Source organism: Schistocerca serialis, chromosome 7 (assembly GCF_023864345.2).
Source record: "Schistocerca serialis cubense isolate TAMUIC-IGC-003099 chromosome 7, iqSchSeri2.2, whole genome shotgun sequence".
NCBI classification, from domain to species: Eukaryota; Metazoa; Arthropoda; class Insecta; order Orthoptera; family Acrididae; genus Schistocerca; species Schistocerca serialis.
In genome coordinates, this window is record NC_064644.1 from 372175482 (window position 1) to 372198813 (window position 23332).

Genomic DNA, 23332 nt, shown 5'->3' on the forward strand with positions numbered 1-23332 from the left:
GGATTGGGGGACAGAAATGAAAGAGGAAGCTGCCTGGTCGAATTTTGCACAGAGCACAACATAATCATAACTAACACTTGGTTTAAGAATCATGAAAGAAGGTTGTATACATGGAAGAACCCTGGAGATACTAAAAGGTATCAGATAGATTATATAATGGTAAGACAGAGATTTAGGAACCAGGTTTTTAATTGTAAGACATTTCCAGGGGCAGATGTGGACTCTGACCACAATCTATTGGTTATGACCTGTAGATTAAAACTGAAGAAACTGCAAAAAGGTGGGAATTTAAGGAGATGGGACCTGGATAAACTAAAAGGACCAGAGGTTGTACAGAGATTCAGGGAGAGCATAAGGGAGCAATTGACAGGAATGGGGGAAATAAATACAGTAGAAGAAGAATGGGTAGCTTTGAGGGATGAAGTAGTGAAGGCAGCAGAGGATCAAGTAGGTAAAAAGACGAGAGCTAGTAGAAATCCTTGGGTAACAGAAGAAATATTGAATTTAATTGATGAAAGGAGAAAATATAAAAATGCAGTAAGTGAAACAGGCAAAAAGGAATACAAACGTCTCAAAAATGAGATCGACAGGAAGTGCAAAATGGCTAAGCAGGGATGGCTAGAGGACAAATGTAAGGATGTAGAGGCCTATCTCACTAGGGGTAAGATAGATACCGCCTACAGGAAAATTAAAGAGACCTTTGGAGATAAGAGAACCACTTGTATGAATATCAAGAGCTCAGATGGAAACCCAGTTCTAAGCAAAGAAGGGAAAGCAGAAAGGTGGAAGGAGTATATAGAGGGTCTATACAAGGGCGATGTACTTGAGGACAATATTATGGAAATGGAAGAGGATGTAGATGAAGATGAAATGGGAGATATGATACTGCGTGAAGAGTTTGACAGAGCACTGAAAGACCTGAGTCGAAACAAGGCCCCCGGAGTAGACACTATTCCATTGGAACTACTGACGGCCGTGGGAGAGCCAGTCCTGACAAAACTCTACCATCTGGTGAGCAAGATGTATGAAACAGGCGAAATACCCTCAGACTTCAAGAAGAATATAATAATTCCAATCCCAAAGAAAGCAGGTGTTGACAGATGTGAAAATTACCGAACTATCAGCTTAATAAGTCACAGCTGCAAAATACTAACACGAATTCTTTACAGACGAATGGAAAAACTAGTAGAAGCCAACCTCGGGGAAGATCAGTTTGGATTCCGTAGAAACACTGGAACACGTGAGGCAATACTGACCTTACGACTTATCTTAGAAGAAAGATTAAGGAAAGGCAAACCTACGTTTCTAGCATTTGTAGACTTAGAGAAAGCTTTTGACAATGTTGACTGGAATACTCTCTTTAAAATTCTAAAGGTGGCAGGGGTAAAATACAGGGAGCGAAAGGCTATTTACAATTTGTACAGAAACCAGATGGCAGTTATAAGAGTCGAGGGACATGAAAGGGAAGCAGTGGTTGGGAAGGGAGTGAGACAGGGTTGTAGCCTCTCCCCGATGTTGTTCAATCTGTATATTGAGCAAGCAGTAAAGGAAACAAAACAAAAATTCGGAGTAGGTATTAAAATTCATGGAGAAGAAATAAAAACTGTGAGGTTCGCCGATGACATTGTAATTCTGTCAGAGACAGCAAAGGACTTGGAAGAGCAGTTGAATGGAATGGACAGTGTCTTGAAAGGAGGATATAAGATGAACATCAACAAAAGCAAAACAAGGATAATGGAATGTAGTCTAATTAAGTCGGGTGATGCTGAGGGAATTAGATTAGGAAATGAGGCACTTAAAGTAGTAAAGGAGTTTTGCTATTTGGGGAGCAAAATAACTGATGATGGTCGAAGTAGAGAGGATATAAAATGTAGGCCGGCAATGGCAAGGAAAGCGTTTCTGAAGAAGAGAAATTTGTTAACATCCAGTATAGATTTAAGTGTCAGGAAGTCATTTCTGAAAGTATTCGTATGGAGTGTAGCCATGTATGGAAGTGAAACATGGACGATAAATAGTTTGGACAAGAAGAGAATAGAAGCTTTCGAAATGTGGTGCTACAGAAGAATGCTGAAGATTAGATGGGTAGATCACATAACTAATGAGGAAGTATTGAATAGGATTGGGGAGAAGAGAAGTTTGTGGCACAACTTGACCAGAAGAAGGGATCGGTTGCTAGGACCTGTTCTGAGGCATCAAGGGATCACCAATTTAGTATTGGAGGGCAGCGTGGAGGGTAAAAATCGTAGAGGGGGACCAAGAGATGAATACACTAAGCAGATTCAGAAGGATGTAGGTTGCAGTAGGTACTGGGAGTTGAGGAAGCTTGCACAGGATAGAGTAGCATGGAGAGCTGCATCAAACCAGTCTCAGGACTGAAGACCACAACAACAACAACAACAACATCAATAAATCCCCGTCATATGTACAATATATAGTGTCAATTCGTAACACGTTAGTCAAGGAATATGCAGAAAGTGATACATCAACATGTCAATAGTAAAACAAGATTCACGTAAAGAATGATGCATATTGCGCCGACTGCGCAAGCTCATTTACAAAAAAAATGGCTCTGAGCACTATGGGACTTAACATCTATGGTCACCAGTCCCCTAGAACTTACTTAAACCTAACTAACGTAAGGACATCACACAACACCCAGTCATCACGAGGCACAGAAAATCCCTGACCCCGCCGGGAGTCGAACCCGGGAACCCGGGCGCGGGAAGCGAGAACGCTGCCGCACGACCACGAGCTTCGGACAGCTCATTTACACATAGTAGATGGAAAAAGACTAATAATCACAAGTCAGTAGCAAAAATTTTACGAACTACCAATAGGTCGCACTGTGTAGTGAATATCCAGAAATATAGACTAAACATATACAGCATAAGGAAAAAAATATAATTACATACAAAAATGTACGTATTGCATTGTTTTGTGCACTACTTGGTTGTAACTTATTTCTTATGCTTTGTACGTAACAATTTTGTATGCGTTAGAACGAATTCTGAAACCACTTCTTCTACCCTGATGCAGTCACCCCAGAAACGTATTTTTGGAAGGTTCTAACAGGTTTCTGAAATGATGAATATCGCTGTCCACCCGTAATTTTTTCGACATAATGGAACGAAAAGAAGTTTCTAGGAGATAAATGAGGTTAACATGGGAAATAAACGTTAATCGATGATTTGTCCCTCAAACAACCAATTATTTGATGTGTTGTGGGTCAGTTGGCATGTTCATGATGAAAAATGGTTGAGTTTCCTTCATGGATGAAATATGACAAATTGTCGTATACCATTCGGCATTAACTGTTCATCGAACCTCTAAAGTAACAGTCACATCATGTCCGGTACAGCCAAAGAAACAAGCGATCATATTTTTGGAAATTCATCTTCATTGGGCTTGGTTCATCTTGGAACACCCAGAGAGTTGAGTGTTACTTAGTTTCAAGCTACAACGGGTATATCCAAGTTGTCTTCTACTGTTAAAGGTACGCCGGCCGGAGTGACCGTGCGGTTCTAGGTGCTACAATTTGGAACCGCGAGACCGCTACGGTCGCAGGTTCTAATCCTGCCTTGGGCATGGATGTGTGTGATGTCCTTAGGTTAGTTAGGTTTAAGTAGTTCTAAGTTCTAGGGGACTGGCGACCTCAGCAGTTAAGTCCCATAGTGCTCAGAGCCATTTTTTTTTGTTAGAAGGTACACAGTCTGACAAAGAAAGTGAAGCATCCAGAAGACATGGTCAGATGTCAGTGTGCCTTCGTACAAGTACACAGCATTGGCGGGTAGGTAAACGATTAGAGATTGTGAGGTTACGGGCGAATTGTGGCGCCCTGAAAATATGCTAAGTAGGTGTGGCCGCACGGGGCGCCCGGCCAGCCGGGGCCCGGCAGCAAACGCGTGGCGGCGAACGTTAGCCGGGCGATAGGGGTAGCCCCTGCGCATGGTCCAGCCGCGTGGCTGGGAATTCCAGCGTGAAGCTGTGTCAATGAACGAGACTTGTATGCCGAGAGTGCCAAAGATGGCGGACTTTGTGAAACCATCATGGAAAACATTTCACAGTTCGTATAGGAATTAATAATAGCCAGATGAATCATGATACCGCAAAAAGAAACATGAACATTACTATTATTTGCACGACGATTCTGATGGTGTAAACAGATTTTCAATACCTGTATTAGTTCAAAGTGTAGTATCTGACGGTAAATTATACAAGTAACACCCAGCAACGAATATCCAAAATCTAAACGCTTCATCCGATTTTGTCGATCGCCGTGTCTGTTAGCTGTTAGTGTAAACCTAAATTGGTATGAGTTACAGGCATGTAACTTAAATAGTACACGAGTTACTGGAGGTCAAAGTGGGCAATTACTATCGATCGCGTCAGGCCACAAGTACTCCACAGTTACACGAAAAAACGGTAGCAGCATGCTTATAAATATATTTATTCATCTATATCTTTGTTTATATCCAATATATACTACTCATGAATAATATAGAAGGCAGAGACATTAGGCTACTGGCCTACCTGTTGTTCTATCCCTTTGAAACATTTCTGTTCGATTTGTTTATGTGTCAATAATGTGTGTTAGAGCATGTTTATGGTCCAGTTGTAAGAATATTTATTTAATTTCAAGTTAATTAAATGTAAATCCAGTATTTGGACAGTGTTTTATGTTTGTGAGTGTACGTTAGCTTGGAGACGTGGAGGGAGCGCTCTAGCCACTCACAGCGCTTGTGACTAAGGGAGGCGACTACCGAAGTTCGGAGCAGGGCGGCAGTTCTGGGAAGTTGGGACAGGACACGGCGAGTGCTGGACGCGACGGCGCGACGGACGCACAGCGTGGAGCGGCTTGCGCCTGATCGCGAGAGACAGAAATACTTCGGAGATCGGACTTGTGAACTTGTGAGGTTTCCGAGGCTTCTACAGAGAACACGTAGTATGCGTTCAGAAATGAATGTCTCGAGAGCTATGTTGTTGTTCATAACTAATTACGTCAAGTAGGAATCTATTGTTTCCCTGTTAGTCAACTTATATTTTATTTAATTGCTGGACACCAATAAGTGTTTTGCAGGAATATACCGCATTCTCAAAAGTACTTCTACTATTGTACTCATCATTTAAAGTCGTGCAGATTTTATTTAATTGCAATTTTTCATTTATAAATTTATATGTTACTTTCATAATTCGCAACTGCCGAGTGATAGAAACCTTCGACCATTCGATTCTTATCGTATACTGCAGACTCAGCAGTATTTGGCCTCTAATGCGGCAACTACGTATCCCATACCACAGACAACGAAACCAGCCAAAACTTTAAATATTGCAACTCTGTGTCTAAGGGTACATAGTTGAGGGCCACCTCACAATTGTTGTGTCTAGACAAGACAGCCTAGACACAATGAGAGGAAGCCGAAAGGCACGCGCTAAGCTAAAGCAGGATGGCGTGAGGTCTGAAACAGGATACGTAATGAATGCTATAAAGAAAAGTACGTAGCTGCTGGAATACTTAACTTTAATCCATCCTTTTGGTACATCGGGAGATTGTGGCGATACAAGTGAGACTCTTTAGATACATGCAATGTTACTAATGGCGCCTTGCTAGGTCGTAGCCCTTGACTTAGCTGAAGGCTATTCTAACTATCTGCTCTGCAAATGAGCGAGGCTTCGTCAGTGTAGTCGCTAGCTACGTCGTCCGTACAACTGGGGCGAGTGCTCGTCCGTATCCCGAGACCTGCCTTGTGGTGGCGCTCGGTCTGCGATCACACAGTGGCGACACGCGGGTCCAACATGTACTAATGGACCGCGGCCGATTTAAAGCTACCACCTAGCAAGTGTGGTGTCTGGCGGTGACACCACATTCCTCCCCCGCAAATCGGCGAACGGTCTTGTTATAAGGCTTCCGCCCGCCGTGGGGAGGACCCCATGTTGACGTATGCGATGAGGTGGGGAGCCTGACAACAGGCGAGGCTGTGCCACCCGCACGCGGCCATTCGGTCCGAGGGGAGCTAGGAAACGCCTGAAAACCTAGTCCAGGGTGCACGTCAACATGCGGCGTAAGCGCCCGTAAAGAGACAGGAGGGGCCGAAGGGTCGACCTCCATTGCGTCGGGGTATCCGACGCGCGAAGACGCCATGTGGTCCGGAGTGGGCAAGAGTTCCATGGCGGAGGACGGCTGGTCACGGGAAGCGATCGGTGGCGCGTGACCCAGGGAGGCGCTCGGCGGCTGCAGCGAAGCGTCCACTGCGGGCGGCGCCGGCTGGAGAACAGGCGGCGGCGGCGTCTGCGGCGGCGCGTCGCCATGGGGCAAAAGGGAAGGCGTCGTCGGTAACACCTGGGGATGAGGCGAGCCAGGGCGCTGACCGGACGGCACCGTCGCTGAAAGCAGACGGGGAGCGGCAGAACCTGTGCGACGACAGAGGCGCAGCTGATTGAGATGCCGACGCACCTCACCAGAGGCCCCCAAAACCAAATACATCGCGCGGCCGAGGCAGCGAAGAATGCGCCCTGCGAGCCAACGCCGTGAACCTCGATAGTTGCGATAGAATACAACGTCGCCTGGAGCAAAAGCAGGAGTCTGCCGCTGCACAGGAACCTGATGCGGCGGGTGCAGCAAAGACATCAAGGTTCGATGAGGACGACCGTGGAGCAACTCAGCCAGCGAGCGACCATCTCGGGGCTGAGAGTGATACGATGACAAAAAGAGCAACAACGCGTCCTCCCGAGAATGCGACTCTTTCAACTTCAACATCTGTGACTTGAAAGTCCGGACCAGTCGTTCAGCGGCACTGTTTGACTGAGGCGAAAACGGCGCGGATGTCAGATGTTGAATACCATTGGCCTGGCAGAATGACTGAAATTCTGCGGGCATGAATTGTGGGCCATTGTCGTAAACAATAGTGTGTGGTTGACCTTCAATGCAAAAGATAGCAGACAACGCTTGAACGGTGGCAGAGGACGTCGTGGAGGACATCCGGACAACAAAAGGAAAATTACTGAAGGCATCGACCACAACCAACCATCTAGCATTCCAGAATGGGCCAGCAAAATCGATGTGCAAGCGTTGCCAAGGGGAAGTGGCTTTCGGCCATGCAAAGAATTTCCGCGGCGGTGCGGATTGTTGTTCGGCACACGCCAGGCAAGAAGAGCACATATCCGTAATCGCAGCATCGATTCCGAACCAAGTACAGTGCTGACGAGCAAGTTGTTTCGTTCGCACTATACCCCAATGTCCTTGGTGAAGAAGCCGTAAGACAGAGGACTGTAACGAACGTGGGACCACGACTCTGGACTGATCATTATCAGAACGCAACAACAAAACACCACGTCGTACAAAAAGTCTCTCCTTGTGAGCAAAAAATCGGCGAACCAACGGATCCTCGATCCGAGACTTTGACAAAGGCCATTGCGTAGCAACAAAACGCAAAACGGTAGCAAGGACAGGGTCAGCAGCTGTGGCTGTAGCTACACGACGAAAGTCAATCGGAAACGAGTCGACCACGTCATTGGTTTCCGCATCAATGAACATGCAAGCAAGTTCAGAAGAATCGAATGCTCTATCCTCAGCAACAGGCAAATGGGACAACGCATTGGCGTTTCCGTGCTTAGCAGTGGACCGATACAAGATATCGTAGCGGTACTGCGAGAGGAAAATAGACCAGCGAATGAATTTCTGCTCTGTACGTGGAGGTACAGGCTTGTTCGGATGAAAAAGCGATGTCAAAGGTTTGTGGTCTGTGATGACGGTAAAGTGACGACCATACAATAAATCATGAAACTTTGTACCACCAAAGACGAGAGCCAAAGCTTGTTTCTCTATCTGCGAGTAATTTCTTTGCACAGACGAGAGCAATTTGGACGCAAAGGCAATAGGGCGATCATGCGATCCATCTTTGTGCGCAAGCACAGCACCGATCCCGAAATCCGATGCATCTACCATCAACAAAAGGAGTTTCTGGGGATCGAATGGCGTAAGGCAAGTATTTGAAGCAACGCCGATTTCAACTGGCGAAAAGCGCGTTCGCATTCCGTCGTCCAGACGAACGGAACACCTGTATGGCGTAAGCGATGAAGCGGAGCTGAAATGGATGAGGCATTGCGCACATTCACTCACACCTTGTGATTCTAAATTGTGTAATGTTCTTGCGACCTCATCACGCAATGCGTGAGGAACATTGCGCGCTCTGAAAAATTTCGGTTGCGCGTTGACTTTCAATTCCAAATGTGCTTCATAGTTTTTAGCACAACCAAGGCCCGGTGCAAAAATGTCTGCAAATTCGTCACATAGCCAAGAAACACTGGCGGAAGGCACAGTCTGATTCACTGATAGGACCTTATTTACAATAGACAAGTTAAACAATTGAAATAAATCTAAACCAAACAAGTTCACTGCAGTAGAAGAACGAAGAACGTAAAAAGATGCAAGTTTTGGTTGTCCCTTATGTTGCAAGAAGAGTGCACTGTCCTAACACAGGGATATTCTGACCTGAATAACTATTTAACTGAACATTTGCGGCACGCCCAGTTGTTTGTATGTGTCGTGATTGATCAATGAAACTGCAGCTCCGGTATCGAGCTGGAATGGTATGACCTTGCCATTAAAGTCCAAATCTACAAAAAGTTTATTGTCCTGCTGACAAGAGCGACTGTCTCGTGCAAGTTGAACTGACACTGGTACAGAAGCACTTGCGACTTGACGCGATTTCCGGCGACGTCGACGCACAGTATTTGTGGGACGAACACAGTCACTGTTAGAGACAGCGGCACTGGACGAAGTGGAATTATCTACATGAATGTCCATGGGAGAAGGTTCACGAGCCTGAGTATTCTTGGTTCGAGTCCGGCGCGAAGCAAATGGCCTGGAATGATTGTGAGTGTCTGATCGGAGCTTTTTCTGGCAAACACTTTGAACATGTCCTTTTTATTACAGTAAAAACAAATAGCTTGGCGTGACGGGCAAGTGTCACATGAATGTCTAGTAGGACACTGCAGGCATGATTTCACTGCATTTGTATGCTTGCGCGGCACACGTGGTTTAGAGCGTGGCGGCAGCTGCGTGGACGTGCGCGAGGGCAGTTTACCGGGCCGTGCAGCGCACCCGGCGGGCCGGTTAATGTTACACACGGCTGGCGAAGTTGCAAATGATTCCTGAGCAAAGTCAAGCGTGTCTTGTCTATCCAATATGTCTATCACTTGTTGAAGGGAGGGATTGACTAGCTTCAAAATCTGTTCCCGTATGCGAACATCAGAAACGTTCTGTGCTATTGCATCACGTACCATAGTATCTGAATAAGGGAGTCCACATTCACACTCAAAAGCACAATCCCTTGTAAGGCCTTGCAATGTTGCAACCCACTCCCTATTAGTTTGACCGGCCGTACGTTTTGTACGAAAGAAAGTATACCTTTTTGCAACGACATTGACTGTTTCTTTGAAATAGGCGTCCAATGCCGACAAAATTTCTTCGTAGGACAGAGTCGCTACGTCGCGTCGGGGAAATAATTTCACTATCACACGGTACGTTTGCACCCCTACACACGCCAATAAATGAGGCTGCCGCTCGTTACCTTGAATTCTGTAGGCGGCGAGATGAAATCCAAACTGGCGTGACCACTACGTCCATGTTTCCACGTCTGCTTGAAAATTACGGAATGGTGGTGCAACTGCATGTTGTGGCTGCGGTAGCGATGAAGCGGCGGCGGCCGCATCGTTTTGCAGTGCACGTTGACCCTGGACGAGCTGTCCAAGGGCATCCAATAACGCCTGCGTCTGCTGATTCTGCAAGCGATAAAATTCGGACAGTACATCTGGCGAAGCCATGACACAAATAAATGGAAGCAAGTAGAAAGAACAAGACCCTTTTTGGACTCGTCGCCAAAAATGTTGTGTCTAGACAAGACAGTCTAGACACAATGAGAGGAAGCTGAAAGGCACACGCTAAGCTAAAGCAGGATGGCGTGAGGTCTGAAACAGGATACGTAATGAATGCTATAAAGAAAAGTACGTAGCTGCTGGAATACTTAACTTTAATCCATCCTTTTGGTACATCGGGAGATTGTGGCGATACAAGTGAGACTCTTTAGATACATGCAATGTTACTAATGGCGCCTTGCTAGGTCGTAGCCCTTGACTTAGCTGAAGGCTATTCTAACTATCTGCTCTGCAAATGAGCGAGGCTTCGTCAGTGTAGTCGCTAGCTACGTCGTCCGTACAACTGGGGCGAGTGCTCGTCCGTATCTCGAGACCTGCCTTGTGGTGGCGCTCGGTCTGCGATCACACAGTGGCGACACGCGGGTCCAACATGTACTAATGGACCGCGGCCGATTTAAAGCTACCACCTAGCAAGTGTGGTGTCTGGCGGTGACACCACAACAATCACCTCATTTCATTCATTTTATATTGGAAAGCCCGCAAGCTGCAACCATCTGTATCAGACAGGACGGCCACCAGAGTGCATTAGTGTGGTTTGTGTTTAGTGTTGTTACAGGCATGGTAAGATACATGTGGCGCGTGAACAGCGTCAGATGTTTGATCATGACAGTGAAGGGCACGAAGATGCTGCATACCCGCAATGAGACAGCTTTATGAGCGCCTCACACAATTTGAAACAGTCCTCATTACGGGTCTTCATTTGGCCGGCTGGTCGAATTGTGCACAGGTTTCTAGGGCAGGATGTGACACTGGACATATGTTGGACTGTATGGAGGTATGGGAGCAGGCATACTGGTCATTAAGATTCTGGTCCACCACGTCTAACCACCCCAAAGGGGCGACAACCGAACTGTGCACCAAGCACAACGTAAAGTCTTTGCTTATGTACCTGTATCCGAGAAAGTAATGGACTCCCTGCCACAGCCTGTTGTGTATGGGACCACTGGTCGGAGTCTAGCAGCATGCGGACTAGAAAACCACCATTTCATGCGTAGGTTGCTTTCACCGACACAATAAAAACGGCAGCGTTTGGAGTGGTGCCGTGTCAGGAAGCTTACACTGAGTATTCATGGCGTTACATTGCGTTTAACAAAGAATCATGGTTCCGCAGTACCCCGGACGACCATCGTCTGCGGGTTTGGCGCTGGTCTGTTGAGAGGTTATTTTATTCCAATGTTTTGGAGATGCACAGCGGTGTTGTCCTGGTGTCACTGTGTGGGAAGCCATCGTATATGACGTCGAATCGTGGATGATATTGATTCACGGCGCCCGGGCAGCACACCTCTACGTGACGGCCACCCTGCGTTCTCCGCATCTGTCCACATCTACATGGATACTCCGCAGATCACACTTAAGTGCCTGGCAGAGGGTTCATAGAACCACCTTCGCAATAATAATTCTCTATTATTCCAATCCCGAAAAAAACGGACACCTATATCTCTCCGTGCATGCTCTGATTTCCCTTATTTTGTTATGATGATCGTTTCTCCCTATGTAGGTCGAGGTCAACAAAATATTTTCGCATTAGGAGGAGAGAGTTGGTGACTGAAATTTAGTGAGAAGACTCCGCAGCAATGAAAAACGACTTTATTTTTAACGATGTTCACCCCAAATCCTGAATCATGTCAGTGACACTCTCTCTCCTATTTCTCGATAATACAAAACGTGCTTCTCTCTGAACTTTCTAGATGTACTCCGTAAATCTCATCTGGTAAGGATCCCACAGCGCTCAGCAATACTACAAAAGAGGGCAAGCGTAGTCCAGGCAGTCTCTCTATTAGATCTGTTACGATTTCTGTTTTCTGATAATGAAACGCAACATTTGGTTTGCCTCGTCGTACCATTTTCTGTGTTATTTACAATTTAAGTTGTACGTAATTGTAATTCCTACGCCTTTAGTTGAATTTACGGGCTTTAGATTTGACTGACTGATCGTATAACCGACGTTTAGCGGATTCCTTTCAGCACACAAGTGGGTGGTTCAAATGGCTCTGAGCATCATGGGACTTAACTTCTGAGGTCATCAGTCCCCCAGAACTTAGAACTACTTAAACCTAACTAACCTAAGGACATCACATACATCCATGCCCGAGGCAGGATTCGAACTTGCGACCGTAGCGGTCGCGCGGTTCCAGACTGTAGTGCCTAGAACCGCTCGGCCACCCCGGCCGGCTGCACAAGTGGACGACCTCACACTTTTCGTTATTTAAGATCAATTGCCATTTTTCGCACCATACAGACATTTTTCTAAATTGTTTTGCAATGGTGATTTACTAGATGATAAACGACAGCGCCATCTGCTAACAATCTAAGACGGTTGCTCAGATTATCCCCTAAATCGTTTATGTAGATGAGGAAGAGCAGAGGGCCAATAACACCACTTTGTGGAACGCCAGAAATCACTTCTGTTTTACTCGATGATTTTCCGTCAGTTACTACGAACTGTGACAGGAAATCATGAATCCAGACACGTGACTGAGACGATGTTCCATAAGCACGCGAATTCACTACGAGCCGCTTGTGTGGTACAGTGTCAAATCTAGAAATCTAGAAATATAGAATCCCTTGTCAATGGTACTCAACGCTTCGTGTGTGTAAAGAGCTAGTTGTATACACAAGAATGATGTTTCCTAGATGCGTGTTGACTGTGTGTCAATAGACCGTTCTCTTCGAGGTAATTTATAGTGTCTGAACACAATCTATGTTCCAAAATCCTACTGCAAATCGACGGTAATGATATGGGCCTGTAATTTAGTGGATTACTTCTACTACCTTTCCAAAATATTGGTGTGACCTGTGCAACTTTCCAGTCTTTGGGTACGGATCTTTCGTCGAGCGAACGGTTGTATATGATTGTTAAGTATGCAGCTATTGCGTCTACATACGCTGAAAGGAACCTAATTGGTATACAGTTTGGTCCGGGAGACTTGCTTTTATTGATTTAAGTTGCTTACTACTTCGAGGATATCTACTTCTAAGTTACTCATGGTGCCAACTGTTTTTGATTCGAATTCTGGAATATTTACTTCGTCTTCGTTGGTGAAGGAATTTCGGAAGGCTGTGTTTAGTAACTCTGCTTTGGCAGCGCTGTCATCGGTAGTATTTCAGTTGCTATCGTGCAGAGAAGGCATTTATTGTGTCTAGCCGCTAGTATTGTATTGTATTATATTAAACCGGGGACCTAGAAACGACGGAGAGGCTTCGTTCCGCCATAGCCCTCAGTGGTTCACAACCCCTACAACACAACTGGTCACAGCAGTCCACCCACCCCACCGCCGCCCTACACCGAACCCAGGGTTATTGTGCGGTTCGGCCTGGCCTGGATAAGTATTTGACACTTAGTTCGTTTGATTCTCTTTCTGGACATTTCATTGTTATTGACGCATGACAAAACTACAAAAAAATGTTTCGCATGTAAGAGAGAAAAATAAAACAGGAAACAAACAGAAATACTTACTAGCTAGTGTAAAAAAATGAAATGTGCGTATGGCGTATTTGGCTGGGAGTCCCCTTCAGCCCCTCTATTACAACGTCTTTATTTGAAGCTGCTTACTCGACTTGCGCGTCAATGATGGTGATGAGGGCAACACACATACACATCCTGTCCCAACCAGACTGGAGATCGAACCTGGAGCTCTTTAATCGGGTCATCTCTGCTAACCCCTAGATCACAAGCTGCTGACACAAGCAAGTATTAAATTATAACAACTGAACATTTAGAGATGCGGTTAATACATATCACAGTTTCATCAGACTTATATATACAGGACATTTAACCATACAGTAAGCTCTGAAGACGTCTTTTTGTTATTGGGCCGTCACATACAATACTGTCTACTGGTTACTCCATTGCACCACGATTACAGTCAGGGTTGTGAATAATTTCCATTTATAACGAGATGCTTTGCGTCTTGCAAGCTTGGTTCCGTTGTAACTGACGTGGGTCTTGGCTTGTTCTTGGCAGATGCATCCTGGTTCACTTGGCTGATTCTGACAGGTCGGACGATGCCCAACTAGCTCTCCAGCGATATTCGAAATCGCAAGGAATAGAGTGGTGGACGCTTTTGAGATCCCATACAGGCTTTTTATATTATGTGTAGGGTGATGAAGAATTATGCTGATTGGAAAGTTTCTAGAAACTAATCCGTTGCACGTCCTACACAATTTTCGGTCATTTCCTGTTGTCTAAGATCTAGTGATTAGTCAAGACGTAAGGACGGAGAACTAGTACTGATTTTAGCGTGCTAGAGGCAATTTTCATTAGTTGTTTAGCTTTAGAGCAATCGTACTGACGTGAGCACTGCTAGTCCAGATGGATGGGTTGTATTCTGAAACCGAAAACACAATCGATTGTGCCTACTTGTGCTTCCCAGCTTGTTCCAGTCAGCTTTCTGATAAATTTTGTCAGGCTATTTCAAGATGTGTTCTAAATGTTGGTGACCAGTCAGATCTTAAGCTTAGATTTTCAGTGTTATAGTCGATACACTGATAAAGCTGGGAAGAAGAAAACAAGAAATACTGCCTGCGATTTGCGGTTGGTTTTCCTGCACTATTTGAAAATCTAGAAGATGCAGAAATATGTTAGTCTCTTGGAACACACAGCCTAGTAGTCAGGTTTCAGAATCTGCTAAAATAAAACAAAAGTGTTTTTAGTGAAATGAAAAAGCTTTACGAATTTTAATAACCGAGCAAAATCTAAAATGTTATGTAACTAGCAGAGACGATTCAAAAAATCAGTTAGTAAAATCTGCCAGAGATCACAGGACGTAATGCAAAGAGCATATGGAACGGCTAAGTATGTTTACAAAGAGAAGTACAACGAAAGAAATGAAAAATCCCAATTTTACACGATCTGGACACGACAATAGGTTTGTAAATGCTAGTTCTTACTATTACATTAAATGTGTTACAAAGAGCAGTTATATGCAAAATGCAAGGTCTGATAAGAAATACAGAAGTTTGGAAATAAAAAATTAATGGTAAAATGTTTCAAACGTAGAAACCATGGAAAGGTGTGGAAGTGGCGTCTTCTGATACGTCATAATAGGCTTGGTCATACTCGGTAGAATACTTTGTTATGAAAGCGATAACTTCCTCGCTGGTAAAAATTTCTTTCCGCCAGGGCTTATTTTCAATTCATAAATTAGTTTACAGATCAGTTTCGAAATTTGATGTTACCCTCTTATGCTTATCTTTATTTCTCTATATCTACCACAGCTAACGCCCCGGTAACCTGCGTTAGATGTGCTGATCTCTTCCTGTCCCGAAGAAATGTTTGCTGTAGCCGGAGGATCGAGGGAGTTTCGTGGCTTGAAACTGATGCGAAAAACCTTGAGTTCTATCATAAATCCGTCCGAAAGATTATGTCTCACTGTGGATACCTTATCACCTAATAGAGGTAGTGAAAAGTCTTTACAAAACTGCACACATTGCAATAAACACAGGTGGGAATCGATTGGAAGAAATAATTGTTAACCAAGGCTTTAGCCAAGGGTGTAAACTACTGCCTACCCTTTTTCATATTTACGTTGACTTCATTCTCGGCAAATGGAACTGTAAATTACAGAAAGGAATTAACAAAACGAATGGGAAATCCCTGACTGTACATTTGTTTGCTGAAGACATTCTTATTATTCAAAAGAATGAAGATGACCTCCAAAGTTCAGTAGACCATCTGAACAAAACTTGCAGGAAGTGTAACTTTAAAATTTCTAACAACAAAACAAAAATAATAGTATCCTGAGGGAAATATCAGGTCAGATAAAAAATTGTTTTGGATAATTCAGTTTTTGAACAAGTGTCTCAAATCTTTTATTTACGCTGTGCTATAAGTTTTGATTTAGACCCTGAAATTGAAAATAAAATACAAAAATTCCAAACTGTCTGTGGTACCTTTAGCAGAACATTGTGCCATAAAGTACAAAAAGAAACCATCCTGAAATTCTATATAGTAGAGGCGGTTCCTGTGTTATTCTATGGAAGCGAAAGGAAAAGGAAAAACAAGAAAATAAAATTCAGGCGTCACAGATGAGGTTCCTAGAAAGACGAAGGACTACACAAGAATAGATATGATTAGAAACGAAGATACTGGAACAAAATTAAATATTTTCAGCATGAATGAAAAAATTCAAAAATATCGTCACAGAATTCTTCAAAATTCCTCAGAAGATCCGAATGGGAGAAGAGATATTAAAAGAGCTCAGAAAGATGGGAACGATTTTGTTTGTGAATTCGGAACAGGCAACAACCTAATTCTTGAGAGGAAGAAAATGGTGGATGTTGTAGATACCAGCCAGACTGGGGCAATTCACACCCTAGTTGGCTCAGACCACTACCCTTTTAGGAGAATGAGGGAAAAACCCCTTCCCGATCAAGCTGGAAACTGGTTGAGGTGACTGTTAAAGCGAAAAGGACTAACAGACATGGAAGGCCAGTGAATGATATGTTACGGCGTTACGTCTTCATTTTCTCGTAATTGCTCGTAGTTGAGTACTGCAGCATCATTATCAAACGCTCAAGCTTTTTCATGCCAGACAACCTGTCGTCGTAACACCTGGCACTAGAGTTACAGAAATAGTAGGGACTTCCCTGAACAGATTTTTTCCTTCGATATATTGACGAAAAGCCACCGTGGGTTTAGTGGTAACTTACTTAGTGAAAATCGCTCCAGTTCGTGCAGAAGACTGGAAGCATATTACACTAAAACTAAAGCATGCCAATACTTTTAATATACCGAACTGTACAGCTTTTTTATAATTTTGACACGCCTATGTTCCTCACCATGTCCTTGGGCCGGTAACCTTTTAAATCCACGGGACTTGCGGGTTGTTAATCGTTTGAGTTTGCTCCTCTACAGCACAGCGTAAGTTTTTATACTCTATCTGTACTTATATCGTACATGTGTAAGAGTTGTTTTTTCATTTTCTGTTATATAGAATATTCATGTATCTATTACATATGTGACAGTTTTCACAACCACTTCAAAATGACCTATTATAAAGGCCGAAACCAGTAGTGGACGCAATGAAGTTCTGAATAGCAACTGCTTTCGACAGTACCGAACAAATCGGGTACAAAATTTAGTCGTTGCTTCTACAGCCCTCTTACGACCTGCTGTAATACAGTATCTTCTCAAAAGTACCCTCTGTGTTATGAGGAATTGATCAAAATGGTTCAAATGGCTCTGAGCACTATGGGACTTAACTGCTGACGTCATCAGTCCCCTAGAACTTAAAACTACTTAAACCTAACTAACCTAAGGACATCACACACATCCATGCCCAAGGCAGGATTCGAACCTGTGCCGTAGCGGTTGCGCAGTTCCAGACTGCAGCGCCTAGAACCGCTCGGCCACCCCGGCCGGCAGGAATTGATCACCAGATATCACGAGAGGCGGACACGCCAGTATAAAAGGAGACAGAGAGTACTGTGTTGTCGGGGACATCTCGCTACACCTAACATTGGTCCGCCCACTGTTAGAGTACGCGGCCGTGGTCTGGGGGAAAGCCTCAGATTCTCACATTGTTACTTCACAGCGGATACAGAATCGCGCCCTGAAGACTGCCAGGCATCTTCCGAGGCGCCTCTCGACGCGCCAACTCCACGAGGACATTGGGATCCTGCCTCTCCGAGATAGGATTCGCGCCATCGCCAAGAAGTTCAACGAGAAAGCGGGCCACTCCCGCAACCGGTTCATCCGAGGACTGGGCCATCAACCTCACCACAGGACAACCAAGCGTTGGCATGACCTGCTGAGGGATTAAATTTACTAATCCCCATCAGAGTGTGTTTATCTCTTTTTCAGGCTCCACCAGCAAGGACAAATCAACAAGAATGGTAAGATCTATTCTCTCCCCCCCCCCCCCCCCCGCCTAGGAGCCGCAGGAATGACAAAATTTTTGTCTAAACTGCACCGTCTCGAGCCAAGGACAGGTTCGTCTTTTCAGCGCCAGCGTCAGCTGTGTTGTCGCTAGAGAAGCAGTGACAGCGTAACAGGTAGATCAGGCGAGCTCAGTGGCTTAGAATGTGGACTAGTCTTCTGAGTAAACAGTTCCAGCAGGGTCAATTCAAACCATCTACAGCTGCCACAGTCGACTGTTGGTGATGTGAGATTTAAGTAGAAACGCGAAGGAACAACCACAGCTCAAACAATACCAGACAGATATGTTGGGATGGACAAACGTTGTCTGGCAGAGCGGAGGATCCCTGTAAAAATTTGCAAAAATCACCGGTAAGAATGACTCGTGGGTTCCAAAGCGCTACTACCAATCCTGCTACTACAGTGACTGTGAGCCGTGGTGACTCGTATCGATCTTATTTTCGATTGGAGCCGGGCTCTTCTGTTTGCGGCGGATCGAGTCTGCTAGGTGGCGCGAGGCGGTGGCAGGAGTGCGGCGCTAGTGAGAAAGTGGACGCGGACTGGGTAGAGACACGGAGTGGGTCCCCGTACTGCCGGGCAATTGGAATTGACATTTGTTGGGCCTCGGAGTGATGAGCTCGGACTCCTGATGGTCCTGCCGCACGCCTTCTTGAGGGGTGCCATGTTGTGGAAAGATGGTTTGGTTCCGCCTTCGCCTCGCCCGCTGAGTTCTTGGCTAGCTGGAAAGTCAAGTGTTTCGTATTGGGAATTTGGGGGGATTATAAGTGGGTAATATCTCACTCCATACTTTGCAATTTTTTCTGCTTTTACTTGTGGTGCTGTTCACTGCATTATTTAGAAAATGCCATTACGCTGTTATACGAGGTTCGAGCCTCAGTATGTTGTATGTTACCTCCTCTTTTTAAAAAAAGAAAAGGGAAAAAATGCAGCTGATTTCGTTGTGAGTGTTATTTAAGCTGCCTGTTGAGCTGGTGTAATCTTGATGTTGACAAGAATGGCGCTGTTTTTATGCTGTTGAGAGTAATCTATATACTACGATTTTCCTTTTTTTCTAATATTAAAACTTTGGTGTGTTTCAGTGATTCTTCTTCGAACACCGCTAAGTGTCGTTACGTGCTGGGGACGGTCCGATTGCGGCATCTGACGCTCCGGGCACCTGAGCTGCCTGTGTATCGGGCGAAGGAAAGCAGATTGGAACTGTAAACAATTTTGGTGTTAAAAGTTGCAAGTTTCAATGTGCCTTTGGCTATTTAAATGCCGCTTATTTCGATTTCCATTTCAGTGTCTGAGCTCCTCTGAAGCGTAACGCAGTTCGTGGCGTTAATATTACTAGAGGTGTTGATTAGCAACCCCGCATATTTTGCAGGATTATTTATTACATGAAATCGCTCTCATTGGTTCATTGTGCCGGTAAGCCAACGAATTGTTAAAGTGCACTACTGTTATGTATATTACCACCGATAAGTGTCAGTAACAGCTGATTCAAGAAGCATATTGTACTTAGACCAACCCTAATTGATACATATTCTCTTAATTCGGCGATAGAAATTGTTAATGAACTATTGTCACAAAAAAGAAAATGGTTCAAATGGCTCTGAGCACTATGGGACTCAACTTCTGAGGTCATTAGTCCCCTAGAACTTAGAACTACTTAAACCTGTCTAACCTAAGGACATCACACACATCCATGCCCGAAGCAGGATTCGAACCTGCGACCGTAGCGGTCTCGCGGTTCCAGACTGCAGCGCCTAAATCCGCACGGCCACTTCGGCCGCCTGAACTATTGTCACAGTAATGATTAAAGTCAGGGAGCAAATTTTAAAGTTGCTTGATTACCATTTCTTGTAGCTTGCCGGCCGTTGTGGCAGAGCGGTTCTAGGCGCTTTAGTCTGTAACCGCGAGACCGCTACGGTCGCATGTTCGAATCCTGCCTCGGGCATAGATGTATGTGATGTCCTTAGGTTAGTTAGGTTTAAGTAGTTCTAAGTTCTAGTAGTGCTCAGAGCCATTTGAACCATTTTTGAACCAAGTTCGAAGTCCGTGAGTTCCGCGGACTGCCCCATTCTGCTCTCTCACGATGACTAGCGAGGTCGCTGATATGGAGTACCCGGCAGTAGGTGGCAGCACAATACACCTAATATGAGAAACGTATGTTTTTGGTCGTGTCCGGATACTTCTTACCACATATTGTAGAGTCGATTCTCGAAGCACGAACGATGGTGTCAGAGCCGCGACTAAGGAAGAGGCTCGAGGTGCTAATGGTTTCGTAGCTGCCGCAGGCCATTCTATAATGAAGCGCAAAAGAAACTCGTATAGGTATGCGTATTCAGAGATCTGTAAACAGGCACAATACGGCGCTGCGGTCGGCAACGCTTATATAAGACAAAAAGTGTCTGGCGCAGTTGTTAGATCTGTTACTGCTGCTACAATGGCAGGTATCAAGATATTGAAGTGAGTTTGAAAGTGTTGTTATAGTCGCCGCACGAGCGATGGGACACAACATCTCCGAGGTAGCTATGGAAAGGGGATTTTCCCGCACGACAATTTCACGAGTGTACCGTAAATGTCAAGAATCCGGCAAAACATCAAATCTCCGTCATCAATGCGGCCGAAAAGAGATACTGCAAGAACGGAACGAACGACGACTGAAGAGAGTCGTTCTATACATTAGAGGTATGAAACAAAAAACGCCTTCAGTCACAGTTTTTCGTGTTTTATTAAGTACACGTACACGATGCATTTCTGTCTCTATGGATCCATCATCAGGTGTAATTTTTCTTAATACATGTTTTATTTTTTCCCTGCTAAAACCTTAAAACGGTTAAAAACGCATTTCTTGGATTATGTGGTAAGTTTACACTGTTCATTTTTTCCCGTATTGCGCACATATTTTCCGCATTTCACTTACGAAATTCATAACCCAGCATCAGACCTTTTCGTGACAGGAATATGCCTTTCACCTCATTCAAGGGAAAAAATAAAGCATGTATTACGAAAAATTACACCTGATGAAGGACACACAGTGTCCTAAATGCATCGTATATTTAATAAAACACGAAAAGTTGTGACTGAAGGCGTTTTTTAATTCATATCTCCAGTGTATTGGCTACAGTCACGTTGGAACCTACGAAAAATGGATAAAATTACATAGAATCGTTCATCGTCACAGAAGTGCAACGCGTCCGCAAATTGCTTCAGATTTCAATGCTGGGCTATCAACAAGAGTCAGCGTGCGAACCATTCAAAGAAACATCGTCCATATGAGTTTTCGGAGCCGAAGGCCCACTCGTCTACTCTTTATGACTGCCGACACAAAGCTTTATGCCTCACCTTGGTCCGTCAGCATTGGGCAGTGGACTGTTGATGACTGGAAACATGTTGCCTGGTCGGACGAGTCTCGTTCCAAATCGTATGGAGAGGATGGATATGTATCGGTTTGGAGACAACTTCATGAATTCATGGACCCTGCATGACAGCAGGGGCCTGTTCAAGCTGGTGGAGGCCATATAAGGGCGTGGGGCGTGTGCAGTTGGACCCCTGTCTAGACACGTCTCTGTCAGGTGACATGTACGTAAACTTGTTTGATCACCTGCATCCATTCATGTGCATTGTGCCTTCCGACGAACTTGGGTAATTCCAGCAGCACAATGCGACACCTCATATATCCAGAATTGCTACATAGTGGCTCCAGAAACAGTCTTCTGAATTTAAACACTTCCGATGGCCACCAAGTTCCACAGAAATGAACATTATTGAGCATATCTGAGGAGTCTTGCAACGTGCTGTTCAGAATAGATCTCCACCCCACTGTACTCTTACGGATTTAGGGACAGCCCTGCAGGATTCGTGGTGTCAGTTCCCTCCAGCACTACTTCAGCTATTAGGAAGTCCATGCTACGTCATACTGCACTTATGCGTGCTCGCGGGGACCCTACACGACATTAGGTTCAAATGGTTCAAATGGCTCTGAGCACTATGGGACTTAACATCTATGGTCATCAGTCCCCTAGAACTTAGAACTACTTAAACCTAACTAACCTAAGGACAGCACACAACACCCAGCCATCACGAGGCAGAGAAAATCCCTGACCCCGCCGGGAATCGAACCCGGGAACCCGGGCGTGGGAAGCGAGAACGCTACCGCACGACCACGAGATGCGGGCTACACGACTTTAGGAAGGTGTATCAATTTCATTGGCTCTTCAGCGTATGTAACCGCGGCAGAGGGCACTCGTAGCTCAAAGCCACTGGAGGAGTGACACAATGGGTGTGCCCCACTGGATCCGCTGGTGGCATTTGACGGAAACTTGCAGCCCCGTTGCCAGTTTTGAAACTTCTATAGGGTGACATCAATACGTGATACCACAGTAACGAAGAAGCTGTTTCATGGAATACTCTTTATTCAGTATCGAACACATACGATATGCAACAGCCTTACCACCCACATGCGTGAATGAGATAGTACAACGACATCTTGTCTGTCATCATAGAGCATGAGAGTTTGATACTTCGGGTCTATTTTGCGATACTAGCGACGATAAAGAAAAAGATTTAGTGTTGCTGTGGAACAGTAATTACCAGAACTCCAGTAGTATTTAATTTTTGTTTTCGCAGTAAAATTCAAATGGCTCTAAGCACTATGAGACTTAACAACTGAGGTCGTCAGCCCTCTAGACTTAGAACTAGTAAAACCTAACTAACACACATCCATGCCCGAGGCAGGATTCGAACCTGCGACCGTAGCAGCAGCGCGGTTCCGGACTGAAGCCCCTAGAACCGCTTGGCCACAGGGGCCGGCATTCGCACTGTAATGTTGATGCATTAAGTTGTTCTGAAAGCGGTGCTGATATTCAAGACAATAAAAGCGGGTTAAAAGCTGTGAGCTATCTGGGGAAGTTAACCTTGCATTACTGAGCAACTGTTTCACCAGGTATCCAGTCTAGCTTACCAAATTCCCAACCAGACTAACGTTAACTATAATCTTTTAGTAGTCATCTTACGATAACCGGTGATATATATATATATATATATATATACATATATATATATATATATATATATATATATTATATTTGGACATTTATTTCAACATTGATCATTGTTCCATTAAAATTTCAGCATATTAAACTTGATTCATAACTAAACTGGTGCCTTATTTAGGATTGTGAAAATGTGAGTTTGTAATCTTACGGAACACATCAAATATGGAACCAAGATTGGGAGACTGCATACAACACTGCATTCATAAAATAACACACGAAGAACGTTGAAACATATGCAAGAGGAAATTAAACACAACCAACCGATTCAATTTTCACCCAAAGAAGTTACGTTCGTAGCGCAATCCTGTCCGTCATGAAATTACCACACACTGGTGTACTAAATTCATACTAACTCTCTGTGAAATCTTCCAGAAAGGAATAGCTGAGGGCTACTTTGATGATTACACCACATGCTTCACGTGGTCAACTTGGTTTACACAAAGAGTGTAACTCCACAATAATTTTGATAATTGAAATA